Below are 13040 nucleotides of genomic sequence, written 5' to 3'. Positions count from 1 at the left end.
AATCTACTGTATAGTTATTAGTCTAAAGTTAAAAAAAAAAACATACTTTAAAAGTACAAAGTGAAATTAACACTAATCTTTAATAATGACTTAGAGGGTGTTTGGGTTAGCGATTTGAAATTGATTTTTTGATTATTGCGTTTACAAGTTGCAAATAATTGTTTTTGAGTGTTTGGCAAACTAACCATTAAAATTGATTATTTACGTTTTTGAGGGTTGAAAATGTGAAAACCAAACAGCAAGTGGGAGGCTACTGTTTCATAACGTGATTCTCAAAATAAAACTCCATCCATTCAATTTACCTTTCTATCCTTATACACACTAAAATACGTAATTTTATTCCTTGCAGCTTTCTACTCTATTTCATGTAAATACACACTGAAAGATTAATGTACACGTAGCTTACTACTATTAGTTTTCTATTTTTGTCTATTGTTGTTATGTATTGTCAAGTAAATATGACCTTTTTTCGTCTTATGTGATATAAGATCATTACTTCATCATGTATATTTCACATTGGTTTTAAAATTATACTATAATACTGTATCCTTATATATTTCTAATTTATACTACGGAGTATTTGATAAGTAATACTCGTTGTTAGACTTCACAATAAATATATTGTTACATATTTAATCTTCTATCTTCTATCAATGTTATAATATTTAAAAAAATGTCCGCTTTGGTAATTTTACATGTTTACTTATCAAATAATTTGATTTTGCCGAACACTCAAAAATTGATTATTGGATTATTACGTTATCAAACAGCATTATCATATCCAAACACCATTTATTAAAATCACGTTTTGATACAGCTGATTATCTGATTCTAATTATGCAAAACGCATAATCAAATTTCAAAACGCAAATCCAAACACCCTCTTATTAAAGATTATGGATTAACAACTTAAACTTCAACAACAAACAACCTTATACAAGCCAATGGGGCTTTGCCTCATTGGTCACCATGTTAACATGGTGTTCGAGGTGACCAGGGTTCGAGTCTCGGGGGGGGGGGGGGGGGGGGGGGGGGGGGGATTTTCGTGAATTAACTTCTAACCACTAACATTGCCTTTCAAAAAAAAAAAAAAAAAAAAAAAAAAAAAAAACCTTATACAAACTATGCCCATTTTGACTTATATTAGTCAAACTGCACACATCAACTTTTTTTGCAAAATTTCTAAAAACCCAATATCACGATTCAAAATATTAAACAAATAAAAAAATCAAACACTTTTTAATGAAATTATTCACACTTTTTAGCAACTGTGAATTAATAGTAATAGTAATACGTAGTATCAATATTAGTAGTTGCAAAAATTCTTTTTAATGAAAAATTGAAATCAACATAAATTATACCATGTAGAAAAAAGCACAAAAAAGCACCAAGATGGATAGCATCTCATCTTCAATGCATTCTACAAAAAGAAAAACACAACATATATTATAGAGGATTGAATAAGTTACATAACAACATTGCTAATTTCAAATGAACGTTAAATTGATAGGCTACCAAATGAACGTTAATTTATAACAATAGCTCAACAACAATTCAACGTCATAAAACTTCTTTGACTTTTGTATCATAACTTCACTATGGTAAGCCATAACTTCGTTATGCTAAGCGAACATAAAAGCAACAGATGCTTTAAAAACCCTACCAACTTCAACATAGACATACATTTTTCATTTGGGAACCCATTAACCCTAAGCGTGAGATGAAGATCATCAATTTTTCAAACTCGATATAGGTCAACGATCAAAATAAATTTTTTTTTTTTCAAAACACTAAAAAGTGATAAAACCATCAAAGAGAAATTACTCACTTATAGTTAACTCAAAAAAACACCATCCCACAAAACCCATCATCAAAATATGATTTTTGAGTCAAATACGTAAATAAAAAAAAGACATTCATCTGATTTATGATCTAACTGGAAATTAGCTAATAATGTTATATGTAAGTAGAGATCAATGCACAATGTACCAACTGAACAAATTTCTTTGATGTACAGTGAGATAATATTGCAATGATAAATGAGATGGATTCTCACCTTGGCTTTAGAAGATGATGCTACTGGAAATGAGCTCATCGATTCTTTTGCATCGTCATCAGCACAGTCGGAGCACAAACATAGCTCCAGTTTCTTTGCATCTTCAATTGTGATGCCCATACATACCGGATGAAAACTACAGAATAATTGGATGTGCAAGCATTAGTAACATGTGCAAATCTGATAACTACTTCTCCCTTAAACTCAGCTTTAAACTATAGTGTAGAACACCAAACTAATATAATGTAGTGCACAAACCTTCATAAACCATATAAACTAAAAACTTACAAAACACCCATACACAAAATGATATTCATAGCAACCATAAACACAAATCTTGTATCAAACAACTGGTGTTCACGTCTCAATTATATCTTAAACACAAACCATTTCTATAAAACCCACGAAGAAAATTCAATTTCAAGTTATAACTTACAGTGATGCATAAACTATATATCATATCTCTGTTTGTGGCATTCCATAGGATTGCATTTCTGCTACACATTTCATCAAACACCTCCTATGCACTTGATGACTATCAATTTTCATTCATTTAGCACCTACATTCGGTACACCACAGTAGAATATGAATTTTGATGTTAGAAAAAGCAACAACATTACAATTTTGAAAAGGATATTTTTACGTGTAGTATGTTTCAGGATCAAATTGCTAAAAGTAATCAATAATTATTCTACCGATGGTACCAATTGTACAATTCAATCTATAACGACTTTAATCTGACCTGGATTACGGCTTGTATGTGTGAATCATAGCATGTTTTAAAGCCAGGTTGATCGTGTCTGGAAAAAAACATATGAAAAGTTATTGAAATAAATATGACACATTACTGAAATAAGCTATCACCTACTAACAAAAATGTTTAGAAAGTATTGTATAGATAAGCAAGTAAGCTTTCCTTTTTATTATCCTTCATCCTTGCATCCATTTAGCAACAAATCCATTGAAACAACGAACCATCCTTCCATCCATTTTAGCAACAAATCCGTTGAAACTCTAATTTTAGCATGATATATACTTGCTATGAAACTGGTAAAATGGGTTGAAAAAATTCAGCATGATAAAGTTATCCAAAAACAAATAACCTGGGGATTAGCTTCCATATTAAGATTTCCGGACAAATCGCACCTGCAACGTAGTCACGTAGATTCCAATTTCAATTTACAACGTATTTGTAGATAAATCCTTTTGCTATCCTACTCACATTAGTATAGGAAAAATAGCAAAATACTGAAATATGTATTACTTACAGTGAAACTTCCCAGCAAAATACACTGCGAGTTAACACAACAACATAACAATGACAACCGTAATAATATAACTTTTGTAATCATATTTAGACGTATAAGTATGAACGCAAAGGTGTAACGCTAACATACACAATTGTGCATGACGAGTTTGAATCAAAGAAAGCAATTTTGGCCTATCAATATCTTCATAAGCACGAAGCTATATTTCTTCCGCATTTTCATACACCAAAACCGCCTAAATAATTCCTTTGAAATTAGTGGGGGGAAAACAACTGCATAAAACTTATAAAAGCACGAGATTACCTTCTCCGGCTGTCCCATTCATTGATACATTAGACCAAGTATAAAATAAACATGAGAAAAGGCAACACCTCTTCCTCTGAACCATAAGATTATTAATATTAACATTATGCATACTAATATAAATTTACATCACTAACTCAAGAAACATAAATATTAACAAATTACAACAAAAAATAAATATCACATCAGTATAAATGTATAATTTCAATTATACATCTAACAAAAATATATACATAAGTTATATAATGATAATGAACTCTTGTAATGATCTTAATGAAATAAAAATTTCAAAGTCTACAAACCCACAAATCAAGATCAAATTTTGAACCAGCAAAATCTTCATTACAACAATAATAAACAAAAGGAAGTTAACTTGACCATAATTCAAAATCTACTAACAATATCATTTAAACATAATACAAATTAATGAGGTTAAAAACTGAAAAGAAAAGAAAAAATGTGAAGTCAAACACCTGAACATACCTCTTTATACTTAGATAAGATTCATAGATATAGAGAATTATGAATTTTGAGCCAATTTGATATGCACCTCAAGTAACCATACAAGTATGGTTCAAAATCTAGCAGAAGTAACCATACAAGTAACATTAGTACCAAATTTATAATTTGCATAATCAATGATAATAACACTCTGATGAAGATGTTCAAATTTAATGGTGACTAAATCATCACTACATCTACCTCTGGGTATACTCGAATCTGAAGTATCTGTAACATACGATGTAAACAAAGAAAATATCAAAACTGAAATATTACTTTCAGTGTGTAGCAGGGAAGATAATACGAACCCTAGAAATCAATAACCCACAAATCAACAATCGAAGAGAACCAATCAAGATCTGAGAAGAAATCTAAAGTATATCTTTTAAATTTCAATTTCAATAACAATAAAAAGATAATGAAATAATCAAAATTCAATAAAAAGAATTTATAATAAATAAATGGAATCATAAACTTACAGAAAGAAAGATGAGGAATTTGAAAGAATTTAAAGGTCCAGATGGTGATTTAAAGAAAGACAGATAGTTGAATCCAAAACGATGATGCTTGAAGCCCTTGTTGAATAAATGAATTTTTTGTGATATGGAGTTTTAAACTCAAATTTCTGCTTGAGGTTGTAAAACCTGAGAAGATGCAAAAGAAGGCGTGCAAGGTGGAAGAGATCTGAGGTTTTTTTTTGAAAATTGGCTGTTCCCAAAGCAAGCGTGCTTGTTATTAAAGAGTGACGGACGGTTTTGAAAAAGTTATTATACTCTGTATATCATACGTCGGTACTAATTAATGTATTTATTTTATTAAAAAATTAAAATTTTATTATGACATCAGCAAGGGATGCTAAAAAAATTTCTTTTTATTTTTGATTTTTTCTTATAAAAGGAAATGGCTTATTTATGACATCACTTAATTAGTCTTTTATAAGATAAGAATAGATAGATTTCATCTTTATTTACAAAAAAATGGCTAACACTCCAAGCAATTCACAAAACACATATGTTGATGATCACGATGCACCACTCTTAAGTACCTGTCCGTTGTCAAATCTTTTGGCGTTCGGGACTCCTAATAGTCTTGGGTTAAACCGACCTCTTCATACACCAAGTCCACAACAATTGTTATCCGTTACTAGAAATTTATTTGGGTTCAACCAACCGCCACAAATCGTGCCACCGTTAACTCATGAACAACAACAACAATGGGCATTTTTACAACACCAACAAATGATGCAAAATCAACAAATGTTCCAAAACCAATCACAACAATTGCTCCAAAGTCAAGCACAACAATTGTTCCAAAACCAACCACAACAAAATATTCAAACCCAACAAACAACTTCTCAAACCCAACCGCAAGAATCGCAAAAAGTGCAAGAACCTCGGGGTACTCGCAGACACGGGAAAAAAAGAAAAAAGGTATATAACTTATTGTTTATTTTTATTATTTATATATATTTATACCTACTGTTAAGGTATATATTTATATATTTATTATATATTAATATATTATTATATATATTTATTATTTATATATTTATTATATATATACTGTCATAATATATATATATATATATATATATATATATATATATATATATATATATATATAATTTATCATATATTATATATGTTAATGTAATATGTTAAATATTTATAGAGAAAGTGGGAGAAGAACCAAGCAAAAAGAACACAAGAGGGTGGTCGCAAAAAGAGCTTGAGTGGTTAGCGGATTGTTTTTGTGATACTTCAGAAAATCCTATTGTTGGGAGATCACAAAAGCGCCAAAGTTTTTGGGGCATGGCAATGGAGAAGTTTAATAATAACGAGTTTGGATGGGTACGAAACGAAGATTCGTTATCTTCAAAGTGGCGAGATTTAAACAAGTCATGTACGGAGTTTTTGCCATTTTATAAGGATATTAAAGATAATTGGCGTAGTGGAGCAAATGATGAAGACGTTTACAAATCTGCGGTGCAATCTTATTTTGATACATATGGGAAGACTTTTGGTAACAAGGATGCCTTTTTTTCTTGATACAACATTCGAAGTGGATCGTGCCAAATGATCCAACTACTAGAGCTCAGCATCAAGATGAATATCATGTGGATACTACGGGTGTTGGTGGAACTCAAGGAGACCCGATAAGCCTCAGTCAAGACTTTGATGAGGCCGAGTTGTTTGGGGAAGTTCTGATGCAACGTCCAATGGGACGTGATAGAGCAAAGAAAGCCCAAAAACATTCGGCTTCGTCGGACGCAGGAGCGTCATCTCGTGGTAAAAGTTCGAGTACGTTGAGGACGGATGATGTTCTGCGAGGTGTATATAAAATAACTTATATTTTACAAGGAAATACTATTAAATATGATACAATTTTACACAAGATATTTATTTATTTATAGAATGGATATACTTAAACCTTGCTACAACACTTATAGGCAGTGTACCTAATCGTACAGTAGTGTAGTTTTTAGTAAGTCCGGTTCGTTCCACAGGGAATCTTTTAACAAAGCTTAACGCTATATTAGTTTTATTTTATAAAAATACAAATATATATAAGTAATATTATTATTATAAAGGGGGGTTTTTACCGTTTAATGACCGGTTTATCGATTTTAAAACTTTAGTTGCAGTTAAAACAAAATGTAAAAATATTAAATAAATAAAAGACTTAATTTAAAGCGTAAAGTAAATAACGATAATGAAATTGCGATAAATAAAAGTGCGATAAAATAAACTTGCGATAATTAAAAAGTACGATAATTAAAAGTGCAATTAAATATAATAACAATAAATAAAAGTGCGATAATTAGAAGTGCAATTAAATATAAAATAAAGGAAATTAAATATGAAATAAAAGAATTATGCTTATTTAAACTTCCGTAATCATGATGTTTGACGTGTTGATTTTAGTTTTATGCCTATGGGTTAATTGTCCTGGATTATTTAATATGTCCGTCTGGTTTTTGTCCATAACAGTCCATCAGTCATAAATATAAAGTGCGAGTATCCTCGTCAAATTATCCTTATACCCGAAGTTAAATATTCCAACTAATTGGGGACTTAAACTGTAACAAGATTTTAATACTTTGTTTAATAATTACACCAGGTTATTGACTGCGTGTAACCCAAGGTTTTAATACTTTGTTAACAATTATGCCAAGTGTCCTTGTACATAATTTCACCCCTGTTTTAATAATTCTAGTGGCTATTAATCCATTCTCGTGTCCGGTTAAATGAACGATTATTCGTACATATAAATACCCCACCCATCGTGTCCGATCGAGTGTATATGGTTATTTATAGGGACGTCCAATTGTAAATCTTTATATTAAAATTAACAAACTATCATTTAGTTAAACAAATATAAAGCCCATTAATAGCCCATAGTCTAATTTCCACAAGTGTCGTTCTTTTATCCAAACCCCAATTATGGTACAAAGCCCAATTACCCAATTTTAGTAATTAGCCCAACATCATGATTACTTCGTTTTAAATAAGCATAATAATAACTTAGCTACGAGACATTAAATTAAAAAGGTTGAACATAACTTACAATGATTAAAAATAGCGTAGCGTTACACGGACAGAATTTCGACTTACACCCTTACAACATTCGCTAACATACCCTTATTATTAGGATTAAAATTAAAATTAAAATTAAAATATAAAATATAAATATAAATATTACGTATACATATATAGAGAGAGATTGATTTTTATGATATTAAAACTCGTCGAACTGCGTTGGCTTTTATAGGGAATTGAGTCCAGGGGAACTCCGCGACTCGCGGCATTTTCCTTCTTCAAACTCCGTAACTCGCGGAGTTTGATTTTACAGCTCACCCAGCTTTGGCTCTTTGTTTGCCGACGGATTTTTAATATAAATATAATATATAAATAATTTTAAGAATTATTTAAATATTATATTATATTTATGTGCATAGTTGACTCGTAATTTTTAGTCCGTTGCGTCGAGCGTTGAGAGTTGACTCATGTCCCGGTTCCGGATTTTCGAACGTCCTTGCGTACAATTTAATATCTTGTACTTTGCGTTTTGAATCTTGTACTCTTGTAATTTCGAGACGTTTCTTATCAATAATTGGAACCTCTTTGATTGTACTTTGTACTTTTGAGCTTTTTGGTCGTTTGCGTCTTCAATTCGTCGAGTCTGTCTTTTGTCTTCACCTTTTATTATTTAAACGAATATCACTTGTAAATAGAACAATGGCAACTAAAAGCTTGTCTTTCTTGAGGAATAATGCTATGAAATATATGTTCGTTTTTAGCATTATCAAACATCCCACACTTGAGCGTTGCTTGTCCTCAAGCAATATAGTCTTGAAATACTAGAATCACTTCTTTATTCTTCACACTTTGTACATCAGTGATTTCTATACGGCGGTATAAACAATGGTAGTAACGATATGGTTTACAGTCTCACATGATTATTAAAATTTAGATCCATTAAGAAAATTGAATCTTTATGAAAACATTTGATCTTTTGAAAATTAAATCTAGTTTTTACCCTAGATAAGTTTTTCGGAATAACCCTTCACCGGTGTTTGCAAATTCTTTTTGTGGGTTTGGTGGGTTTCAGATTTGAAAATTTTAGCTTAAAACTTGTGGTTTTGTGTCACCCACTTGCTAACCTTGTATTAGGAAAGCAACACGTCCAGTATACTTGCTCCGTATATTACCTTTTGGTAAACTACCGTCCGGTTGTAAAGGAAAGCATTGAACAAGTAACTGTTAAGGCAATGTCCCCTGACATGCTTTGTGGAAATTATTATTTAAATAGCTTATATTTTACGTTCAAAGGTAATGAACGCATTGAAAATGGGTTTTCAGAAAACAAATCGGTTTATAATTTGATCAAAATATTTTCTCGTTCAAGCTCGAGTTTAGATATCATTGAATTCCATGAGTTTGAATTCTCAATCTTTAAGGTCAATCTCAAGGATTGAGTAATATCAGTCTTAAAAGCTGATTTTTGATCTTTAAGGAGATTATCCTTTCTGGGGATCTGATTCATTAGTCTTATCCAGCTAATTTGCACGGTGCCCCCCATTGTACGAGATAAATCCTTCTCATGGTTAGGATAAATCTGACCACTTGGCGACCCTGTTTTATGCTGAGGTCCGTGGATTTCCTGCTGATTTTAGAGATGACTTTTCTAGATTTTTCATCAACCTACAGCTGGTCTGGACGACAACTTCATGATCTAAATCAAGAAGCGCGTGTCTTTTTCGAAAGACTTTAATTCCTTTTAATGATGGAATTGATTCATCGTGTAGATCCATCTTTCATTACAGTAAATCGGGTAAAACAGTTAATTTAGTCCAAAACAAAAGTATTTTCAATTATTTGTTACAGAAATATGTGACATATGTTTAAGATAACTTGGTAATTTTTCCCACACTTGGCTTTTATTTTCCTTTTTATTGTCCTCTATTCCATTTTAAATGAATTTTAACATTTTGGTTTGTTTCTCAATTTATGTCCTTTCCGAGGTAACAATAATTTCGGTGTTAATATCTAATTTTATCATTCATAAATATGTATAAACATGATTTTGAGTTCATTTAATTGAAAATTTTGAAAAATTTTACTAGAATTGGGTAGTCAGTATATAAGACTAGGGCTGTTCTTTATTATCAGAGAGCACTAGATTCTAATACAACTACTGCTTTACTAGTATTTTTAATGGTAACCAAGTGTTTAAGATAAAAATTTTTAAAAATCCGATAGAATTTAACCCCTTCCCACACTTAAGATCTTGCAATGCCCTCATTTGCAAGAAATCAGTAACAATTTAAATTATTGAGGGTGATTAGCGTAGAAATGATTAAATTTTACCAAAGTTTCCAAACATATTGTTGTTTGTGTTGAATGATAAATGGTGCACATCATTTGTTCATTCCGTCTTGTTGTTATTTCACATATATTTTGCATCTTGTCATCAAAATTAGTTGCTTTTGCTGAACTTAATGCCAGTCTTTGAAAATGCGTTGTTTTACTCTGTTGTGTACATAAGATAAACTGCAAACATATATACATATTTTTGAAGTTTGGTATATTACCCCACATTCAAAAATTATTAAAATCTAATAAAAAAAATTAGAAAATTATAAAAACTATTACAATATTAACATAAGTATTAAATATATCAACATTACAAATAATAAAATAAATAAAACTAAGTAGACTAGGGATGATACGGATACCAGTAGGGGTTCCATGCATAACCGTATGTGTTATAGAATGTTTCGGCTGGGTTATACGTAGGATACGGTGGTTGGATCTCTATAGACCAGGGAGGAAATATGGGCGATGGAGTAGGAATATAGTTTCTACCTACATGTTGGCAATGAGCTATGATTTGGTTTTGATGAACTTGCCAATCTTCAAATGCTCGATGTCTAGCATTTTCATACTCTTGTGAAGCTATAAACCTTTGCATTTCTGTCATTTCATTTCCCCCTCCCACATTACCTGGCTGTTGGTTTCTCTCAACATGTGGATGTCTACCATAGTATTGTACTATGGTGTTATTTCGCCTCTTCAAAACCTTCGCACCATGGTATACATTTAAACCTAATGTATCGCGGGGTTCTGGTTCTTGGACTAATAATCCCCCCCGACTTATATCCACATTGAGATACTCAGCAATTAGTGTAATAAATATACCACCTCCGATTATGCTATGCGGTCTCATCCCCCTAACCATAGCTGATAAATAATAACCCACACAATAAGGTATACTTACAGCGCTTTGTGGGTCTCGAATACACATGTGGTAAAACCAATCCTGTTCATTTACCTTTTCCTTATTCTTACCTCGTTGTGTAATCGAATTGGCTAAAAACCTATGAATTACTCTTAACTCTGCTCTATCTATATCCAAATAAGAGTAATTTCCCCCTTTAAATCGGTGATGGCTAGTCATTTGACTCCATACACCATGCGTATCAAAATTTTCATCAATTTTCCTACCGTTCAATATCAACCCTCTACAATCGGCAGATGCTAACTCCTCAGGCGTATATATACGTAAGGCCTGAGCCATGTCTAGTAAAGACATGTGGCGCATCGAACCTCCTAACAAAAATCTAATAAAATATCGATCGGTTAAACTAGCTACCCGATCATTTATTTCTATACTACACAATAATTCTTCACACCATACTTTATATACAGGTCTACGCATGCTGAATAATCGTACCTAACCGTTAAAAGTAGAACTACCATACCTCTGTGTAAGTAATTCACTAATTGGCCCGGCTAATTCTACAGCTTCTAACGGTGCCCATTCTATTACCCTAGGTACTTCAACAACTTTAGAATGAAGAGTATGCAAGCCTCTTTGGTATTTTGGATAATCTATCCAATGTCTGTCAAATCTCAAGTTCGGGTGCAAATCTTCCAAGTGCATATCAGAAAATGTCATAACTGGATGAGGTATATCTTGTTTGTAGTAGTTATCCACCTCCTGTTGTTCCGCATTCTCAGCAGGAGCATTGCGAGCTTGGGATGAAGATTCACCCCTTTCAGTCGTTTTTCTTGAGTAATTCCTTGATAGCATCCTTCTCAACATGATTTTAGTAAAAGATTTGATGATTTTCGGTGAAAAAATTCGATTTTAGGAGTAATTTTTCGGTATTTTTTGCAGTTTATGTGGGTGTTGTGTGTGGACTGAGCTGATTCCAGCGTTTTTTTTTTTTCTTTCTGTAATTTGGTCTCTCCGCGACTTGCGGTGAATTTGTTCTTCAAACTCCGCGAGTCGCGACCACTTTTTTTTTTTTTTTAGCTAATAATCCTTACTTATAAAACAAATATAAAATAAATTTAAAATTTTGTTTTCCTTTGTTTTAGGACGAGGTCATTTCGGATCGATGTCCTAGTCCGTCCTTCGACAAAATTTTAAAATTTGTCTATTTAAAGCGCGGTTTTAAAAGCAAAGATTTTTGGGTTTTTTTTTTTAATGTTTTTGGCATACTTTAATTCAATAAGATTAAAAATAACGATAATAAAAGTTCTCGTCCCTCCCTCAGGTAAAGCAATTTCGGTTCAAAGACCTAGTCTTCAACTTACGACGAATTTTAAAAATCATATTTTTAACTTAGCGACATAAAGTAAATTTTTGTTTTTAAATTGACACCAAACTTACATTTAAAATGCATAAAATTAAAAATTCACACCAAACTTAAATTTAAAATGCATAAAATTAAAAATTCACACCAAACTTAATTAAAAATTCATATTATAAATTCACACCAAACTTATATTATATTTTTATTTTTATACATACAAATTTATATTAAAAAAATTAATTTTTCGAATATTTACAATTTTAAATATATTGATTTAAAAAGTTTACAATATTATTTTAATTTTTATATATTAATTTTAAAACATGGTAAAAATAAAATTAAAACTCTTTTTGGCTTTTTATCCCACTTTAATCAATCAAATATTATCAAAAACATACGCCCCTCTTTTCGGTAAAGTAATTTTGGTTCCATGACCTAATTTAACTCATGACGAATTTTTAAAATATTTTGGGTTGATTGATTAAAGATATTTATACCTTAAGAATAAACGTTAAATTTCGCAGTGATGTAATAAATTTTTGTATGATATCAACAATTTCGGTCGCCAAACCTAATTTTATTGAATACCAATTTAATACTTTATAGCGAATAAATTAGCGTTTATTATCAAAAGGTTAAAAATAAAAAAAAAAATAAAAACTGTACAGACTTACCTGTGAGATAGTATTCTTAGTGATATGATCTATCCCATTCATAAGATAGTCGGTTTAATTGATATTCCATGGCGACATAGGCGTAACCTCGAGCATTCAGTGTTTTTTCTTCTAAACATATGAACGGTCCATC

At 31.2% G+C, this 13040-nt stretch overlaps 1 long non-coding RNA gene across 2 annotated transcripts; it reads right to left on the bottom strand.

The window, feature by feature from the left end:
• Positions 1 to 1287: 1287 nt before the first annotated feature.
• LOC139873369 (uncharacterized) lies at positions 1288 to 4180 on the bottom strand. 2 transcript variants are annotated; one of them, XR_011767321.1, is made up of 9 exons: positions 4112 to 4180; positions 3629 to 3704; positions 3455 to 3560; positions 3326 to 3349; positions 3161 to 3203; positions 2800 to 3071; positions 2493 to 2616; positions 2057 to 2192; positions 1288 to 1420 (listed from the first exon to the last, which is right to left on the bottom strand). It is a non-coding gene; the product is annotated as an uncharacterized lncRNA (long non-coding RNA). The 2 variants fall into 2 exon arrangements; XR_011767320.1 differs by lacking the exon at positions 4112 to 4180 and having other exon boundaries at positions 3455 to 3849.
• Positions 4181 to 13040: the final 8860 nt, after the last annotated feature.

This window comes from Rutidosis leptorrhynchoides, chromosome 10 (genome assembly GCF_046630445.1).
Source record: "Rutidosis leptorrhynchoides isolate AG116_Rl617_1_P2 chromosome 10, CSIRO_AGI_Rlap_v1, whole genome shotgun sequence".
Lineage (NCBI taxonomy): Eukaryota > Viridiplantae > Streptophyta > Magnoliopsida > Asterales > Asteraceae > Rutidosis > Rutidosis leptorrhynchoides.
The sequence above is the reverse complement of the archived record's forward strand: the minus strand, read 5'-3'. Positions and strand labels throughout refer to the sequence as shown.